The sequence below is a fragment of the Panthera leo genome, chromosome A2 (genome assembly GCF_018350215.1).
Source record: "Panthera leo isolate Ple1 chromosome A2, P.leo_Ple1_pat1.1, whole genome shotgun sequence".
NCBI lineage: Eukaryota > Metazoa > Chordata > Mammalia > Carnivora > Felidae > Panthera > Panthera leo.
The window spans coordinates 76,786,854-76,807,767 of record NC_056680.1 but is presented as its reverse complement, the minus strand read 5'-3'; the positions used below and the strand labels follow the sequence as shown (position 1 = coordinate 76,807,767).

Here is a 20,914-nt window from a genome sequence, read left to right as displayed (position 1 = left end):
AGCCAACTCTTCCAATCCAAACGGTGATCACGTGGTTTCCCTGATCTTCCAAATAAACCCAAGCAAGTCCATGGAGTGATTTTAGATGCAGCAGCCTTTTCTCCACGTTTAGAATTGCGAATTTGTACTGGGCCCTTGCTAAGCACCAGCCCTCCACTAAAGGCTTAACATGCGTTCCTAGTCTCAGGCTCACCATAACACTGTGAGGTAGCTCTCAGTGGTCCCATTTTACAGACAGGGAGCCTGGCGCGTATGTAGGAAGTGTGCCTTAGTGCCCAGGCAGCCTGGTTCCGAAGCTTCCAGGCTTAACCACTACTTTTTACGGATTCCCTCCACTGCCACTTTCTTAGTAAAACTATTCCCTGTAGTTCAATGGACAAGGATAATACCCCAGCATCTCTGTGCTCAGACCTAAACTGTGACTTTATAAACATAAAGCTGGCCCTTGCACTTGTTGGTGCAAGGGAGGTTCTAACTCACAACAGTTAAAGTAGAGATTTAAAAAAATTTTTTTTAACGTTTATTTATTTGACAGAGAGAGAGAGAATGAGAGACAGAAAGAGAGAGAGAACATGAGCGAGGGAGGGGCAGAGAAAGAGGGAAACACAGAATCCAAAGCAGGCTCCAGGCTCTGAGCTGTCAGCCCAGAGCCCGACCTGGGGATCGAGCTCATGAACTGTGAAATCATGACCTGAGCCAAAGTCAGACACTCAACTGACTGAGCCACCCAGGCACCCCAGTAGAGATTTTTAAAAAGGAAAACAAAGGTATTGTCAACAATTGCCTCTACATTATTTCATTTTTAATTTTCATCATTGGAAACCTGTCCTTTTGCTCCCATTTTGAGAAGAAGGGAAAAGCCACAAAGTGTCAGCAACACAGCGGTCACCAGCTCCTCTCGTGTTCTGGGCCTCTCCTCGGCCACCTGCTGAAGGTGATGAGGATGAGGCATCAGGAAGGAGTTTTCACATTGCCCATATCTCCCAGTGCATCACTCACTTCTCCTTTCCAAAAATAGGACTTTTATTCGGATCTACTTTGTTCTCCTTCAAAGAGAAACTGCATTTGAATAAAAGCATAAGTACCACCTGCGGTGCTTTGGCACATGCACACTGAAGTTATTTCTGAACCAGAGGACTGTGGGTTGGGGCAGGGGGAACAGCCTCCTGCAAAGTTTTACCTAGGATGTTCTGAATTTCCACCTGAGCCACTGTGTGTGACTCCTGTCTACCTTCAATGCAGGCCCTGCGGGAAGGTTTCTGGGATGTGCCAAACTCTTTTCCACGGCTGTTGGAGGCAGGTGCTTATGGGGATTCTGCATCCATTTAACAAACAGAATATGGTTAAAAGAAGCATCTAGAGCAACCCAGAAATGGGGAAAAAAAGGAGCAGGGAGAGACTAACTTAGCACATCTAAGACTTAAGAGCCTGGACAAACTGGTTGATGGAAGAGGTTGCTACAAAACTTCTCCAAGGTATGGGAGCCTCGCATCAGCAAGAACAGGAAATTAAAGGGACATCTTCCCCCTTCCTAAAGCTGAAGCTCTCACTGACCCTTAGGACAAAGGCAGAAGGTGATTAGAACCTGATCTCTTTGCCTTGAACTTGGAAGTCACAGCATCCCCTGCCTGCTCTCTGAAACCTGCCAGGTGCTGCAGGAGAGGGAGTGGTTCCTTGTCTTCTCTCTAGATGACACAGCAGGAGCTCGATGCCACTCTGAGCGAGCCCAGCAACAGAATTATAATGAACCAAGAACCCCAAAGCAAGCAGTCTAAAGCCCAGGCCTATCCTCAAACCACTCTGCCACCTGACAAAAGTCATAGGGCCTGGATATATTCAAAGTAGATTCCTTGTGGAGGAAATCCTCTGACACTCAACCCTTCTCTTTAAAATCTTGATCTTCCATGAAGGAGTGAGCATCCTCAAATATCCAAAACAAGGCTTCTCAGTGTGGTCTCAGGACCATCTATATCTGAATCAGCTGGGGTACCTATTAAAAATTCAGAGTCTTGGGCCCAATCTCAGACCCAAAAACTCAGATTCCCTGAGGGTGGGATTTGCATTTTGCAGATTTTAGGGAGTCTGAGGCATGCTGGGGTTTGGGTATCACTAGATTTGAGAATTTAAGACTCAAACTCTTTCTCAGAAAAATTTGGCCCACGTGAGATCCCATTTTTAGACCGGTATTTTTTTCCAGCTCCCTCCGTTGTGCTAACAGCAAGGCACTTAGGAAGTTGCAGATTCATGACAAACAAAAGATCTGTACAGAGAACGCAGAATGGTGGCTTCCAGTTCACTTCAATGCCTCTGCCTTGCTAATATCGCCATTCGGAGCTTATTGGTAGTTTGCTCTGAACAAAAGGAGCAGAGAGATAGGGTATGCAGGTGAATTTGAGTTGTGCTTGCAATTGCCATGGAAACAGCAGCCATTATCACTAGATAGGATACCCTCCCAGGCAATCCTGCCAGTCCATTTTAAACGCCCCTACTTCTGCTTGCTTCATATTGGAAATCCTGCCTTCTTGGGACATCGTTCTAAGGGTTTATAAATGTGTATCCAAAACAGAAGCAAATAGGCAATTGTGCTTTCCTACCACTCCGTTTTCTCCTTAACAGTCTTCCAAAAGCATCTCTGCATAATCCAAACAGGATGGAAATTCTTCTCCTTTCTTGGCACAAATCTCATCTTGCCTCTTGCTTGGAGGGGAACAGGAGGGGCTGAGTTTGGGGCTGCAATAATCCATTTGCCTTCCTCCCTTCCCTTCCTGGTTGATGGGCCTAATAATAAATGCATCAACACCAGGATTTTAATTAAGTTGAAATTTTAAGATCTTATTTATTTTGTATTGAATGGAGGAGAACTTTTAAAAGGATGAATATGAGGGAAACAATGCCACGTTTTTGTTCTAGAAGCTTAAATGTTAATGTTGAACAGACCACGCACAGTAAGCACTGTATCTTACATTATGAATCAAGCATTTTATCTTTGCCTAAAAATGGTAAAATAACAGCAGCTAGAAGCATATGTGCTTATCACATAGGAAACAAGGCTCAGTGGCTGTGTCCTTTAGCAAGGGGAACTTTCCACATTCCAGAGGCAGGCAGGCCTTCCCCTTTCCAGGCTCAGAAACCTAGTGCTCCCTGAGTATGTTAATCTCCTCAGGGACAGACTCACATCCACTAAATCCCCCAAAACTGAGGGCCAGCTTGTTCATTTGCAACGAGAAGTACATCTCACAGGAACAGGAGCACATATATTACATAACCGGGCCTTTCTTCCCCAGTTGCCAAACTACAGGGGAAGCCAAATAATATAATGGTCAAAATACCATTTGTTCATTTATAATCAGAAAAACAAATTTTTTTAAACCATTATATGGAACGAATACTAAAAGCCCTTGTAGCAGATCCATTTCCAAAGGCAGAACTATAGAGGAAGTCAGATAATAATCAGAGATTGCCTGAAGAGCAGGAAGTCAGAACAAAGAGAGTTGTTCAGATAAATCCAATGCTTAATGGCATCAGGCTAGATAGCCTGATGCTTCCACCTACATGACAGGATGGGTCCAGCCAATGGAAGGGATTAGCCTCTTTCCCCTGGACAATGCTTTGAAGAACCCTGCCAGCTGTCCGAGGTGACTCAATTTTCTAAGCTAATAACCATGCTCCTGATTTCCACATGACTTCTTTAGCTCTGATTAACATCAGTCAGGTTGCTGTCTTGCAGGCTGGGGGAGCAATTGTCTTTTAAATGTATATTCAATGTTCCGTATTCTGTGCCATGTTGTACTGCTGTCATTGTTTAACTCCGTGCCACCTACCTTATTTCAATTTCTTGAGGGCAACCTCTCTGAAGCTCCTGATAGGTTGGCAACATTTCTGGCTACAACGTTGTATTTCTTCTGATTTGCAAGTGACTCCAACTTGCATTTAGAAGACAGTAATAAGTTGACAATCCATCTCTTCCTTAGCATGGATTTGGTTCAGACTGTGAGCTGCTGAGCTGAGCCACCTCCAAATGCTATTGCAGGTGCATCAGTAGTTGCTTTAGAGATGCTCTCTTCCTTATTGTACTTGTTTGGCTTCTCCCCACCCCTCCCCCATCACCATTAGTCCAGCACCAGCTACTCATTAGGTGAATGCCTGTGTCTTAAACCGAAAGGGTAGAGTGGGGGTGCAGGGGGTGGGGGCGGGTGGGAGGGGTGGGTAGGATAAAGCAGAGGGAGTGCAGACAGGGACATAGGTCCCCTGGGGCCCATCTGAAGGCACAGTAAAGAATCTTTTAAATTCAATTTGTTCTATTAATTTTTGTGTAATTTGTTGGACTGAACATCAATTGCATGAATGTAATTTTGCACAGAATTTATTCATGTTCAGGTAAATTCTACTAAGCAAAAAGAAAGGGGGAAGAAGCAATTTATATAACCCCTCGGGGCCATTTGCTCTTTTTAGCTACTGGAGGAAAGGGGCCAGGGACTCAAGTTCTTCTAAAGCATTAGCCTGGAATGAAGCTACCACTCCAAAATGAAGGATTAGGTCAGGTCACATGGAATGTAAAAAACAAACAAACAAACAAACAACGCTCAGTTCATGGATTCCAAAGAGATGTGTTGAGCGGGGGCATTAAGGAATGGGAACCCATTTGAGGGGTCCAGGCTCTACCTTTCCCTGCCCTTTGACCCTTTACTTTAAGCACGTGGATCTCACATTGTACAGCAGAGGCCACTGACCTTGGCTGCAAGGGGGACACCATTAGGGTTTCCGTATGGAAAGTGTGCACACAGTGTTCAGCATTCACTTCATAGAGATGGCGGACTCCTGGAGTGGCCTTTGCCCTCTCTCTGGGGTACGTGTCGGTGCCTGCAGCAATAAAAAAGGCATGCAGAATTCCAGCCTAGGCTGCTGTCACCTCCAGAAAATTGGGGATCCAACCTGAATGAGGAGCAAAAGTCTCAACATTTTGTCAAAGAGGAGTCTTAAGATTCTACTGAAAAGCTTGGGGATTGTTGGACATGATCCACTCTCTGTATTGTGAGTGGGTGATGAGCAAGGACGTGACCCCAGGGACCTCTATAGAGCAGGCAGGACAGCTTATCCAGCTCCAGAGTAAACTAGAGAAAGAGAAGATGTGATATGCCTCAGGATCCACCAAAGTTAAAGCCTCAGAATTAAGTAGAGACAGCCCAGGTAAGCAAAAGGGTAATTTACCAATTGTAGACACAAAACATAAAGATCCTAGAATCTTCAACTTTGCCATCCAGAAACACAGTGATGCCGGATTGGATTCAGAATTCCTGCAATGGATGTTAAAAAGAACTGAATTAAATAGATATTTTCTGAACCATTACTAAACTTCTATGGAGGGAGGAAGGAGAAAGTGAGTTCAAGTGCAGAGACTAGGAAATTTTTATCATTTGGATGTACCAGAGTTTTATTTCTTTTTAAAGCATACTGTTGGAACTACCCAAGATATATATAAATGAACACACACAGCAGAAGAAAGATACACTAGCTACTCAGTCTTTCCTTCTTACATATGAAAAGACAGTTTAGGATTGCCAGGCATAGGAAGAAAACCAGCAACAAGAAAGAGAGACCAAGATAAATAACTGGAAAAACAGAATTTAGGAAAGAAAGCAATGAAAATCCTCGGAGCAATTAGCTATTCATAAGCCAAGATTAAGGCACTATACACAAGGAGAAATCAGAAAACGGAAAGAATAATTAGAAATTATTAGTTGATGGGGTGCCTGGGTGGCTCAGTCGGTTAGGCGTCCGACTTCGGCTTAGGTCATGATCTCACTGTTCCTGAGTTTGAGCCCCACGTCGGGCTCTGTGCTGACAGCTCAGAGCCTGGAGCCTGCTTCAGATTCTGTGTCTCCCTCTCTCTCTGTCCCTCCCCCACTCACACTCTGTCTCTCTCTCTTTCTCAAAAATAAATAAATATTAAAAAAATTTTTTTAAGAAATTATTAGTTGCTGATATAAAAAATGCAATGGAAGAATGGAAAAGTTCAGACAATCTCTCTTTAGACCATAGAACAACAACAACAACAACAACAACACAGAGATACAGAAAAAGTGAAGGTTGAGACAATTTTATGTTTCATGTATTTTACCACAATTAAAAACAAAAAAAAAAAAAAAAAAAAAAGATGAGACAAGACAAGACTAATTCAGCAAGCCAGCATGCAAACAAATCACATTCCAAGAGAAAACAGAGACCATGCAGAAGAGGAAACTTGCAAAAAAAATAATGAAAATTTTTTAAAGCCAAGAGGTCACAAGTCTACAAGTTGAAAGGAGCTATTAAATGCTCAGTTCAAGAATTTAAAAATATCTGTTCCTACACACATTACTATGAAATTTTAGAACACCAAACATAAAGAGAACATCTTAAAACCTTCCAGAAAGGAAAACCAAATCAGCCACAAAGGAACAAGCCAGACTAACTTCTGATTTCTCATTAGTAACAGCGGGTGCTGGAGAGCAATGGCACTATGCTTTCAAAGGTTGAAGGGAAAATAATTTTTGACCTGTTGTGGTAAGATGATATCTTGAGGTATTAATCTGTATGTTTCCTGTGTGTTTCCTTCCCTCTTTACTTACTTGAACCCCTGGGGCCTTTTTTTCTTCCACTCAGTCCTACTCAGATAGCCATGAGTCACTCACTTTGGAATAGGCAACAAAGAGTATAAAATTAAAAGGAAAAAGCCTTTACACAAAGGATCGGACAGAAAGATGTATCAGCATGCTTGCAGAGCTAGGTTTTCTACCTCCAAGATGAGGTAGAGTATTAACTGGAGAAGGAAGAAAAAGGCAGAGGGACCACCTTAGAAGGGAACGAAGATAACTCCAAATTTAGGAGGGGAATGGGGAAGGTGGGGAAAGCTTCTCATCACAGGTATCAGTTGGCTGCCTGGAAACTGATCTGGTGCTGAGCTGTCCACACCAGTTGCCGGCTCTGGTGAGGAGCTCCGTGCTTCTGGTCTAATGGCTGGTCATCACCCCCTGAGTGCCCAGTTTGATGGGACAATCATTAGTATGAGTGGACTATGCACTGTCTGACAGTGTATACCTAAGACGTTTTGTGGGGATTTGGTGGCATGAACAGAAAGCACTTTCCTCTGACCAAGACTGTGCAAAACCAATTGAAAATTGCCCTCTTCCAGTTATACTTGAACACTATACCCAACCAAACTATCAAATGCACTGACAGAACTGAGATATTTTGAGACATTTCTCTCAGTTTAACACCATTTTTAGGAAATTTCTTGATCTATTTTAGCACAACAGAGAGGGAACCAAGAAAGAAGAAGATATGGTATTCAGGAAACAGTAGATGCCATAGAAAACAGCAATGAAGGAAAGTTCCAGAATTCCAGAATGATAACTGCAGTGCAGGGCTAGAAAATAAGCCATTCTTTTTTATTTTTTTTTAATGTTTATTTAGTTGTGTGTGGGTGTGTGTGTGTGTGTGGGGGGGGGGGGGTGTGTGTGTGTGTGAGAGAGAGAGAGAGAGAGAGAGAGAACAACTGGGGGAGAGGCAGAGAGAGAGGGAGACACAGAATCAGAAGCAGGCTCTAGGCTCTGAGCTGTTGGCACAGAGCCTGACATGGGACTCAACCTCACAAACTGTGAGATCATGACCTGAGCAGAAGTCGGACACTCAACCAACTGAGCCACCCAGGTACCCCAAAGTAAGCCATTCTTAAAGGAGCAGAAAGATGGAGCTCTCTGGAACGGAGGCAGATCTTTGAGAGGATGGTCTCTGTTAAAAAGGTATTCTTGATGAAAAAGATGGTGGATGGACTAGTGGTTTATATCCCCCCCAAAATTCATATGTTGAAATCCCATCCCCCAATGTGATGGTATTAGGAGTTGGAACCTTTGGGAGGTAATCAGGGTTAGATAAGGTCATGAGGATGAAGCCCTCATGGATAGGGTTGGTGCCCTTATGAGAGTCATGAGAGCTTGCTTCCTCTCTCTCTGTCCTCACCATGTGAGGACACAAGAAGTTGCATTCTGCAACCCAGGAGAGGGTCTTCACCAGAATCCATCCATACTGGCACCTTAATCCTGGATTTCTAGCCTCCAGCCCTGTGGGAACTAAATTTGTATTGTTTGAACACCTAGTGTATAGTGTGCTGTTACAGCAGCCTGGATTGCAGACAGATGGTATGATGGGGTAGATGGTATAATAGAAAGGATCAGCCAAAGCAAGTGCTTTAAGAGGAGAGAGCAATAGAGAGTGGGGGGGGGGGGGGAGGCATTTAGAAACTTAAAAATAAAACTCTATAAGAAAAAGGTATCTAAATATATAGCAAACTCAAATGCATAATGGTTTTAAGAAATTTTTAAATTATAAGAAAAGAAATTCCATTTGACTTTGAGGAAAAGAAATCCTCCTACCGATCCTGAGTTTATATCATTTGGCCCAGTAAAAAACTGAAAGTATTTCAGGCACATAAGCTGGGCCAGCGTTTGCACGGGCCGACTAACACAAAAGCTGCTTTTTTGGCTTCTAAGGAAGACTTGACTGTGATGGCAGAACAGAATGCAAATTGGTAATCGTGATCATGGAAAAGGATAGCTGACAGAAGGGAGGCCGTGGCAAGAGGGGAAAGCCAGAGAAAAGAATGGGGCACCAATATATTCTATTAAGCAGGGAGGCAATAGATAAATGGTAAAGTTGATGACACAGGAAACACAGGTAGAGGTAAATTACCTTCAGTTACAAAGGAAACCAATGGGGGAAAAATACAGGTGAGTCATCCAGCACTGGAAGGACTGAAGGAGCATGTCATTGCAATATGAGAACTAAAACAAGTATTTTTACAATGTTGACTGTCTTAGTCAGTGTGAATGGCTATAACAGACTATTGTACGTTGGGGTGGCTTCATAGTTCTGGAGGCTGGGAGATACGAGATTAAGGCATTGGGAGGTCTAGTATTTAGTGAGAGTATTATTCCTGGGTTATAGAGGGCCATGTTTGTGTTGTATCCTTCTGGTGTAGAGAGGGAGAGAAAGAGAGAGGAAGGGAAGAGGGAGGGGAGATGAGAGAGAGAAAGAGAGAAAAAGTTCTCTTGTGTCTCTTCTTATAAGAGCACTAATCTCATCACGAGAGCCCCACTCTTATGACCTAGTCATCTCCCTAAAGGCCCCACCTCCTAAAACTATCACACTTGGGATTAGGGTTTCAACATATGGATTTGGAGGGACATAAATATTTATTCCATAGCACTGACTCCTGAGGCTGGAGAGAAGTGGGGAGACCATTGCGTTTTACTCTAAACTACTCTATGCTCTTTGATTTGTTATTTCAAACACATATTTTTTTAATTAAATGTTTTAGATGCATTTCAGGAATCACCTCCTCCATGAAGCCTTCTCTGACCTTCCCCTACCATAGAATCACTTTCAGTTATGCCCTAGTTGTACTTATACCAGGTGTTATGGCCTGAATTGCATCCCCCAAATGCACATGGGTGGCTGTAACCATTCATGTGACTGTATTTGGTGAAAGGGTCTTTAAGGGGGTGATTAAGATTAAATAAAGTCTTAAGGGTACAATACTGATCCAACAGAAATGGTGTCCTTATAAGAAGAGGAAGATACACCAGAGCTCTATCACATGAGCACACAGCAAAAAGAAAGCCAGTGCTCACCAGAACCCAACCACATTGGTACACTGGTCTCAACTTACAGCTCCAAAACTGTAAGAAAACTAATTTGTGTTCTTTAAGCCACCCAGTTTACAGTCTTTTGTCATGGCTGCCCAAGGTGACCAATACACCAGGTTCTACTGCAATTGATTCAATACGTGTCTATCTCCTCTTTTAGATTCTAGACTTCCTGAAAGCAAAGACCCATATTCACATAACTGCCATATATTGAGGGCTAAGTGCCAATCACTGTAAGAGATACAATCTCATTTAATCCTTACAATTTCTCAAGGTTGGAACTATTATCCTCATCTTATAGATTAAGAAACTAAGGTTTGGAGACATTATATGGTTTGTCTAAATTCATTAGAACCCATTTCCACCAGGCTCCACATCCCCATACTGCTTTCCTTGTCATCTGTTTCCTTGCCTCCTAGCGGTTCCCCACACACAGCTGACTTTAAGAGCATGTTAGTTTCCGGAATAAATGCACTCCAATCACATTAAGAGCAAAGGACGCTTTCTCTTTACAACAATGAAATTCCTTTAAAAATTGTTCTTTAATGTTTACTTATTTTTGAGAGAGAGAGAGAAAGAGCAGGGGAGGGGCAGAGAGAAAGGGAGAGAATTCAAAGCAGGCTCCACAATACAAGCGCAAAGCCCAGCGTGGAGCTCGAATTCACAAACCATGAGATCATGACCTGAGCTGAAGTCAGATGTTCAACCAACTGAGCCACCTGAGGGCTCCTACAATAATGAAATTCTTAAACTTGATGTTCTTGAACATTCCCACATCCTGCAAAAATCAAATCAAATCAAATCAACTGAAAAACTCCTCCTCCATACAGATTTATCTACCTAATTTGCAGAGCTTAGTGCAAAATGAAATTGCAGGGCCTCTCGGTCAAAAGTCATTAAGAATATCAAGAGCTTCCAGGTTGGTGAACACATGGGGGTTCAGGGAGAGCAGCTCAGCCAGAGAGCATGGCTGGCAGCTGCGTGCTCCGCCCCTTCCCACATACCTGGCCCTACGCATCTCTTCCATCTGGTTATTCCTCAGTTAAACTCTTTTATAATAAACTGGTAAACATTTGCCTATCCTGGACACCCACTTTGCTTTATTCACAGAACAACTCACCCCAGGGATCTCTTTGCAGTACTGTGTTGAACTATTCTTTGTTCCTTTTGCAGCTTCAGTGTCCTCCATTGTGTGGCTTATTCAACCAGTTGCTGCTGATGGACATTTGCCTTGTTTCCAGTGTTTTTACTACTCTGAAAGAGTTATAATGGATTATATTAAAAAAAAAAAAACCTTTCAAGATGGCAAGAGTGGAGCATTAAAAGAAGGGCAGGGCCCTTCTACACACAAGGCCTTTGGTAACTGTGCAGTCGTACGCTCACGAATCCAGCCCCACCCCATGGCATTTCCTTCTACCTTTCTTTTGAGATCAGTCATAGAACCAGTTTCTAGACACCCCATATGAAATTGTTATTCCCACAATGACGTAGGTTCATATGGGGTAAGAGTAATTTGGGTGGGAGTTCATCACACACCCATTTCTCCTTTGTTTTTCTGTTTTCTGAAATGTTTCATTTGCCTCCCAAGAGCCACCACTTGAGAAAACAAGAATTCTTAACAGACAATGCAGAATTGCATTAGTCAACAACAACAAATATTGGTCGAATGTGATAAACTGGTGATGCATCTTGAGTACGTAGGATCCACATTTTAGAAATTTTCTCCTTTTGAAAGGGCAAATACCTGAAATTCCACGTAAATCTATCACAAAATTAGAAGACATTAATCACAGGAGATTAAAACGTTTGGTCCATTGCCTTACAATCCATTTAATCTTTAAATATATTCAAGAGTTGGCATCAAAGTTGCCAACTCTAGCAGAAATATTCCATATGGAATATTCCATTTTTATCTAGTGGTTGTGGAGCATTAAATCAAGAATTGCAAATCCAATGTGTGTAGGAGCCAGACAAGATCTGTGGGTAAGTGAGATCGGCCAACTGCGGACTCAGGCGGCTAGAGAGCACATCTGGGTCTCTGTTGCAGCTGTCCCCCAATACAGCTGGTCCTAACTTCATATTAATAAGGGCTAATGGGGTCAAATCTTCTGAATTTTCAAGCACAGTTAGAAATGAGTATATCCCAAATTGCATGTGCTAGCAACTAATTTTAATAATTAAAAAAAAAATCTATCCTAGTCAAATGAAGATGTCTGGGAACTAGAAATGGTCATGGCTCCTTAGTTTGAGCCCTACATGACAAAAGACTTATTTTATCACACAGAATCCTAAGTTTGGGACTAGAAAACTAAGTTTGGGACTAGAGTTCCATAAACAAATCTGTCATTTATAAGAATGGGTAGCTAGGCTGTTTGAATTACGAATAATAAAATTCCAAAGGCAGTGGTTCACAAATTCACAACTCCAGGGGACATTTGGCAATGTCTGGAGACATTTTTGGTTGTCATAGCCAAGAAGAGAGTGGGAATGCTACTGTCATCTCATGAGTAGAGGCTAGGGATGCTGCTAAACATCCCACAACACAAAGAACAGCACACAACAAATACTCATCCAGCCAAACAGCAATAGTGCTGAGGTTGAGAGACCTGCTCTAATGCAATGATTTACCCTCAGAGTGTGGGTCTCAGTCCACAGCTTTACAATGCATATCCTTGAGGGGAAAGACCTATGCTCTGAAAACTAAAAAAACACTGATGAAAGAAATTGAAGGTGATACAAATGGAAAGGTATTCCATGCTCATGGATCAGAAGAACAAATGTTGTCAAAATGCCCATACTACCTAAAGCAATCTTCAGATTCAATACAATCCCTACCAAAATACCAATGCCTTGGGCCTCTGCATGGCTCAGGCAGGTAAGTATCCTCCTCTTGACCTCATCTTGGGTCATAATCTCACAACTGGTAAGATTGAGTCCCACATTGGGCTCTGTACTGGCAGCATGGATCCTGCTTGGGATTCTCTCCATCCCTCTCTCTCTCTGCTCCCCCATCTCAAAATACATAAATAAACTTTAAAAAAATGTTAAAACATGGGGCGCCTGGGTGGCTCAGTCGGTTAAGTAGCCGACTTCAGCTCAGGTCATGATCTCGCAGTCCGTGAGTTCGAGCCCCGCGTCGGGCTCTGGGCTGATGGCTCAGAGCCTGGAGCCTACTTCCGATTCGTGTCTCCCTCTCTCTCTGCCCCTCCCCCGTTCATGCTCTGTCTCTCTCTGTCTCAAAAATAAATAAAACATTAAAAAAAATTTTTTTAATGTTAAAACAAACCACCAAAACACCAATAGCATTTTTAACAGAATGAGAAAAAACAATCCTAAATTTTATATAAAAAAAAAAAGATCCTGAATAGCCAAAGCAATCTTGAAAAAGAAGAACAAAGTTGGAGGTATCATAATCCCAGATTTCAAGGTATACTACAAAGCTGTAGTAATCAAAACTGTATGGTACTAGTACAAAAATAGACACAAAGAGCAATAGAACAGAATAGAGAGCCCAGAAATAAACCCACAATTCTAGGGTCAATTAATCTTTGACAAAAGAGGTGAGAATGTGCAATGGGAAAAAGACAGTCTCTTCAATAAATGGTTTTGGGAAAACTGAACAGCTACATGCAAAAGAATGAAACTGGACTGCTTACTTACACCATACACAAAAACAAAACAAAATGGATTAAGGACCTAAATGTGAGACATGAAACTGTGAAAATCCTAGAAGAGAGCACAGGCAGTAATTCCTCTGACATTGGCCATAGAAACATTTGTCTAGATATGTCTCCTGAGGTAAGGGAAACAAAAGCAAAAATAAACTATTGCAACTACATCAAAATAAAAAGTTTCTGCACAGCAAAGGAAACAATCAGCAAAATTAAAAGACAACCTACTGAATGGGAGAAGATATTTGCAAATGACATATCCAATAAAGGGTTAGTATCCAAAATACATAAAAATCTTATACAACTCAACACCCAAAAAACAAATAATCCACTTAAAAAATGGGCAGAAGACATGAACAGACATTTCTCCAAAGAAGACATACAGATGGCCAACAGATACATGAAAAGATACTCAACATCACTCATCATCAGGGCAATGGAAATCAAAACCACAATGAGATATCACCTCATCCCTGGCAGAATGGCTAAAAGCAAAAACGTAAGAAACAATAAGTGTTAGTGAGGATGTAGAGAAAAAGGAACTGTTGTGTACTGTTGGTAGGGATGCAAACTGGGGCAGCCACAGTGGAAAACAGTATGGAAGTTCTTCAAAAATTTAAAAATAGAATTACCATATGATCCAGTAATTCCACTGCTGGGTATTTACCAAAAAATATGAAAACACTAATTCAAAGGGATACATGTACCCATTTATTGCAGCAGTATTTATAATAGCCAAGATATGGAAACAGCCAAAGTGTCTGTCCATTGATAGATGAATGGATCAAGAGGTGATTTACACACACACACACACACCACACACACACTGGAATATTACTCTGCCTTAAAAATGAATGAAATCTTGCCATTTGCAACGACATGGATGGATCTAAAGGGTATAAGCGAAATAAGTCAGTTGGAGAAAGACAAATACCATATGATTTCACTTATATGTGGAATTTAAGAAACAAAACACCAAACAAAGAAAAAAAAAAGAGACAAGCCAAAAAACAGACTCTTAAATATAGAGAACAAACAGGGGGTGGGGAAAATGGGTGAAATAGGTGGTAGGGATTAAAAAATACATTTATCCTGGTGAGCACTAAGTAATGCATAGAATTTTTGAATCACTATATTGTACACCTGAAACTCATATAACACTGTATGTTAATTATACTGGAATTAAAATTTAAAAAAACATAATATAGATGCAGATCCTTGGACCCCAACCCACACTACTCAGTTATAAGCTTTGTGAGTAACACCCAAATATGTGCATTTCAGAAATCTTCCCAGGTGATGTTACATGCTAAAATTTGAGAGCCACTGAACTGAAATAACAGATTTTAAAGAACTCATTTGTATCTAGAGAGCTACCATTGTATGCTTAGCAAAGATGCATGTTCAATGATAACAGAGAAAACTTTCACTTTTAAGTTGCAAAATACTGCACAGCCAAAGCAATAGTATCAGAATAATCCTCCCACAATCACAACCTGTTCCAAAAAGATAGGAGTTTATAAAGAAGAACAACTGTCATCACATCCTTACCCTCCAAGCATAGAAGGTAATTTCTTAGATTGCCAAAAGTATTTTTAAAAGTTCATCAAGAAAAACAAAAATTATAAAAATTACAATTTTAAAAGCAGTCTATAGTCCTTAAGCGTTGCAAATTCAAGCATTTGAAATCAGAATACATGACATTAAAGAGAATACATTACAGATATCCCAACTACCACCTTCAACATGCATCATAGCAGCTGGAAACTAGTTTAAACTTTATAAAGCAAGATTTATATTGTAAGTTTGTTTGCCATTTTCCATTAACACTAGAATTATATATTTAAAAAATTTTAACATTTGTTTATTTTTGAGAGAGAGACAGAGAGAGACAGACTGCAAGTGGGGGAAGGGCAGAGAGAGGGAGACACAGAATCAAACAGGCTCCAGGCTCTAAGCTGTCAGCACAGAGCCCCAACGTGGGACTCAAACTCAGGAACAACGAGATCATGACCTGAGCTATAGTTGGACACTTAACCAAATGAGCCACCCAGGTGCCCCAAAAGTATATATTTTAAAGGAAACACTGCCTGGAGCGCTCTCTCTCTCTCTCTCTCTCTCTCTCTCTCTCTCTCTCGTAGGATATATTAGAAGCTTCCCTGCTCCAGAAAGGCCAATAGCTACTCTTCTCTTCTCTGACCAGCTAAGTTCCCACTGGTATGAGGTACTGTTATTCACAGAAGTGTGTCCCACCCCTGGAATATGGAGCATACGTAGTTGCCATCATCTCTAGTAGATATAAATGGAAAACTCAGCCCAGAAGCATAAGCACAGATAAGGGGAAATTTGTCCCAGGGCTGATGCAACAAGAATTTCAAGGCTGTAAACTCAGACAGAAGGTCTGAGAGATGTAGCTTCCTGTGCAGTAAAATCATCGCCTCATGTGCTAGTGTAAATTTTTTTCTTATTTGGAGCATAAAAAGCATCTTTGCAGGCTGGCAAGATCATCAAACTCTAGAAAAGTCTCTATAAGATAAAGAGAGACAATGGGGAGCCATTCCACACTCCAGCAAACTTAACCTTGTTTATATCCTTTGTGGTGGCTCTTTTTCATTGCTTTTGAAGAAAACCAAAGTAAAATCGGTCATACCTATAACAAATTGTCATTACTGCCTATCTGTAAACCCAGATGAGTTTCTGTGGTCTGGCCTAACTCAGAGTGGGGAAAAAGGCTGAGAGACACTGCTTACCCTGGGGAAGTGGGTCAATGGGGGCTTGTTTCCAGAAGCAGCACTATTACCAGAAGTCTACAGAGGAAGTAGAATCGTCAATTTCTTTTGACCAGTGAAGAACCCTCAGGAGCTTCTATCTCTTCTCCCAGCCTCACCCTTAATGACATCCTGGTAATCACAAAGGGCCACCCAGCCCTTTATTGGTGTTGGGGACTCTCATGTCCCCTTTCAACGCCTGCCTTGCATATCTTTCAAGGCTTTCTCCCTCCCTCTCCAAAAGATATTCAAAGCTCACTCTACCCAGTTCTTTCAAGTAAAGGAGATTGATGTGATAAACTCCCTAATGTATAAAGAAAGTAATAGGTTACCTCTGTAAGGGCTCAGAATATGTTACCCCCAAATATGCCACTTTGGCTACTGATTATTTTGAATTAAAGGTATTTGAGAAATAGCGGGTATAAGGACACTCTGACCCTCTCTGTGTCCCTGAAAGCAGGAGATAAATCTCCCATGTGAAAATATCCTCCCTGTACCAGGAGGCTAATAGGCATCCTTATCACCAGAAATAGGGAATTTAGGGCCAAGAACACTGTGTAAATAACCTTGTTATATCTTTGCCATTTTATCACACATAGTCCAAACCTCTTTCTCTTATCGATTCTTCACAAATTTGTTTGTCTAAAAGGCATAAAATCTTTCTGCTTTGGTTACTTCTTTAGTGGGCTCTCACCACATATGTACTTGATTAAATTTGTTTTTCACTCAAGAACCTAGAAAAGTAGAGGGACAATTATTTTTCCTCCCCTACTCCTCCTTCCAGAAATTATTTACATTGTAGATGTTAAGAAAGGTAACACTTAATCCAAAATATTTGATCTCTAAAGGTAAAATTTCAAGGAATAAATCTCCCAAATGGAGGTAATCTTATACCCCTCTCATCATCTTGGCAGTCAGAAAATGTGAGCCATGGAGAGAGGGAAGGAGAGGCTTGTAGGGAGATCTTGTAAAGATAGGTCAGCTGGTGAGTAAACAGTTCTCCCTCTTTCAAATCCATCAAGAAATGGAGATGTCTTTTCCTAAACTTGTGCTTGAAAACAGAAAAGTTAGATAGTTTTCTATCATTATAGAGAGCAAGATGGAGTCACTCATGTCAAGCAGAGACTCATGTCAAGCATTGACATGAGCAGCCAGGGGTGTTGCAGCTGAGACTAGATATTGCCAAAACCAGCACAGGCTGATGATACCCAGAAATGATAACCCAAACCAGAGGAGGTCTGCAAAGGCCCGAGACTAATTAAACTTCTTTAAAAAGGCAGGATTTTTGCAGCAAACTCTCAGACTGTCCAGATGTTGACCCTTTCATGCCTCAACATATCAAAAATGTGACTGCCACCAGATTGATCTCTAACCACAGCAAAGATTCTCCATAACAAGCAGCATGTGCTGAGAGCTGGCTTGGACCAGAATGATGCCTCATCTCATCTGTGCGCTCACGGACTGACCTCATGTGCAGTTTGTTAACTTCTTACCCTTTATTGTATCTTGTTTGTGTTGTGAGTTCATATTGTGCTTTGCTTTGTATGACCTGCATGAAGCCAAGTTACATGTGTCATGAAATGTCACTGAGTTTGGAATCCTGAATCTGCTTTACAATTATGTTAGCCTTGCTTTAGGATTGAATGAAGCCAACATCGTGGAAAGACACAACTTGCTTGTGTGCCTTCAGAGCGAGCTGGCAACAACAGCACAAATTCCTTTATCTTCAAAAACAACAATGGCAAATTCCCAAAGAGAGTGCGCCCCCAAACTGTAAAAGCACTCAGTCATACTCAGGTATCTGAGGGGAATGAGGGGAAATAAGAAAGTCTGCACATCACGTGGCCTCTTTCTGAATCAGCTTGTGCATCTACCATGCTGAACTGCTCCTGTGCAGACTCCACAGCGATTGGTGGTCCCATTCACTAACCTCAACTAATAATAAGGATGGTTTATTATGTAACAGCTGTTACATAAGGAAGAATTTCTGTTGCTGCTGTTATAATAAACATTAAGTTACAGATCTGAGAATGGGGCACTCTTTTGCAAAACCACAAAGAGAATGATCAATGGAAAAGAGCTGTAGCTGAGAGTGAAAGTCTGGTGGAGAACCTGGCTTTCCTGCCCTCCAGGTGGTGGGATCCCAGCTAAGACACGGAAAGCTAGGTCCAAAATTCTCGAGTATTTACAACTGAAGACCTCTCAGGTAGCCAAGTGTTCCCTCAACAGAGAAGGAGAGGAGCCCCGGGTGGTGGCGCGGGGGGAGGGACAGTGAGTCAGAGATGGACTTTAATCTTAACCCAGAGACAAATAAGAAAGCTGCCCCATGAGGTGTAAGAATGAATGCTATATGCCCACCGTTCAGGAAACAGGTGGAGTGAAAAGAAGAATACAGTGATAAAAGAACTATTTTAGAAAGAAAGAGAGGTGCAGCATTTAGGTCACACTTCCTTTTTTTAATGTTTATTTAGTTTTGAGAGAGAGCGAGAGAGAGAGAGAGTATGAATGGGGGACAGGCAAAGAGAGAGAGGGACAGAAAGAATCCTAAGCAGGTTCTGCGCTGTGTGCACAGAGCCTGACACAGGGCTCGAACCCACTAACTGAGAGATGACGACCTGAGCTGAAATCAAGAGTCAGATGCTTAACCGACTAAGCTACCAGATGCCCCTTTAGATCACACTTCTATCACTAATTTGCCAGTTACTGGGATGTAAGCTGTATGTAGGCGGGGGCTTTTTTGCTGGTCTTATTCATGGCAATATACCCAACACCTAGAATGAAGTGTCTCGCATATTGGGCACTCAATAACTACCAAATGAATAAATAAGGAATTATAGTCTTCAAGAAGGCAAACAGCCCTTAGGGACTACTTCATCACTGATTCTTCCCCTACTTGCCTCACAGTGTTGTTGTCCAAGTCAAAGGACCCTGATGAGAGTGGGAAAGACCCCAACCAAGTGGCGGTGATGAGGCACAGGAAGAAAGGCAGGTGCCACCAATGTGCAGATGGGGAACTCAGGAGGCAAGTGGACTGGCCAGAAGGTGAAGCAGAACCTGAGCTAACATGCTGGAGGAGGAAAGAAGAGTTGGTTCCAAGGGCAACAGCAGCAGCAGCAGGCTGAGAAGGGGCGGATTTGTTTAAGCAGAGCAGAGCAGTGGTGTAAGTAGCTTAGTTTTCTTCTGGCTTCTGCCAAGGGGCTCGTGAGGGAGAGCTATGAGCCACAAATGGAAACATGAGGAGAGAGGTGGCTGAGGAAAGTTGTAGAGTTAGGAAGGACTAGTCAAAAAAGAAAGAAAGCTGATGCTGGACTAGCTGTCTGGGCTTCCATACAAAAAAAGAGGAGGAAAGAGGGCCATAGAGCACAGAACAGAAGAGAACCTCATCCCCAGACCAGACCTCCTGGATTTTTCCATGACAGTCTCAACTTTGAATCATTTTATTGTTTTCACCAAAGATTATCTTAGCCTCGGTTCTCTGCAAAATAGAGCCTTTGGAATTTGTAAGTTGTTTATTTGAGAATGTGATTCCTGGAGCACTAGGGCAGGACAGGTGAAGGAAACAGGGAGGGAGGGAGAAACAATGTAAGGAAGTGAGACTGGGCCAGCCATTGCTAAGGGCAAAACTGGTGCTCCACAATGCCAGGACACCCTGAGGAGCCGATGAAAGACACCCCTAAACTGTCTCCTGAGGAGATAACATAAGGAACTGTCATTAACTCACCCACGCTTCTGGGCTGTGCATGGATAAGCACGGGGTGGTTTCCCACAGGTGTCTCTTACCTCGGCATCGGCAACACCCCAGGCCAAAAGTGAGAGGTTCACTGCATAGGCTCAAGTGCATCTGCACAAGGCCCATCAAAGCCCACAGGAAACCAGTCAGCGCAGCAGTGCCTGGAGTAGGACATGGGGCCAGGAGATATGGATGTGGGGCACAGTCCCCACCTGGATCCTCTCTGATCTGCAGGTGTCCCACCTCTCGGAAGTCCAGTCCTTCAAGAGTCCCAGTCAAGGTCATGGCTGGTTGCAATCTTTGCAAGGACTTACTACACAAAGGAGAGTGGAATAGCTGCAGCTGGTCCCCAAGCCATTACTAATATTTAAGACTTCCCTCCTTTACCCTATAGTTAGATCAGTGGTTTTCAAATTTTGCACATTAGAAACACTGGAGCTGCTTTTTTAAAAAAATTTTTTGAGAGAGAGAGTGCATGTGCAGGAGGGGCAGAGAGAGGAGACAGAGAGAGACAGAGAATCCAAAGCGGGCTCTGAGCTGATAGCAGAGAGCCCAATGTGGGGCTTGAACCCACACAAAATGAGACCATGACTCAAGGTGAAGTCAGACACCTAGCAGAACAAGCCACCCAGGTGCCCCATTGGAGCTGCTTTTTTAAAAAAAAAATTTTAATGTTTATTTATTGTTGAGAGAGAGACAGAGACAGAGCATGAGCGGGGGAGGGGTAGAGGGAGACAAAGGATCTGAGGCAGGCTCCAGGCTCTGAGCTGTCAGCACAGAGCCCAACGTGGGCCTCAAACCCACAAACCATGAGATCATGACCTGAGCCAAAGTTGGATGCTAAACAACTGAGCCACCCAGGTGCCTCTGGAGCTGCTTTTTAAAAATCCTGATGCCTAGACTATAACCCAGACAGTGAATCAGTAATTGTCTAAATTAGAAAATTAACATAGTGACTATAGTTAACAATACTGCATTACATATTTGAAAGTTGCTAAGAGAATAGATCTTAAAAGTTCTTATCACAAGAAGAAACTTTTACAACTATGTGTTGTGATGGAT

General features: G+C 42.2%; 1 long non-coding RNA gene across 1 annotated transcript in view; it reads right to left on the bottom strand.

Moving 5' to 3' along the window:
* Window positions 1-4,733: 4,733 nt before the first annotated feature.
* LOC122206303 overlaps window positions 4,734-20,914 on the bottom strand; it is a 76,094-nt gene continuing 59,913 nt past the window's right edge. Inside the window, exons 3-4 of the long non-coding RNA XR_006196406.1 lie at window positions 5,209-5,294; window positions 4,734-4,860 (exon numbers count right to left, since the gene is read on the bottom strand). This is a non-coding gene — a long non-coding RNA (uncharacterized LOC122206303). The remainder of the gene's footprint in view (window positions 4,861-5,208; window positions 5,295-20,914) is intronic.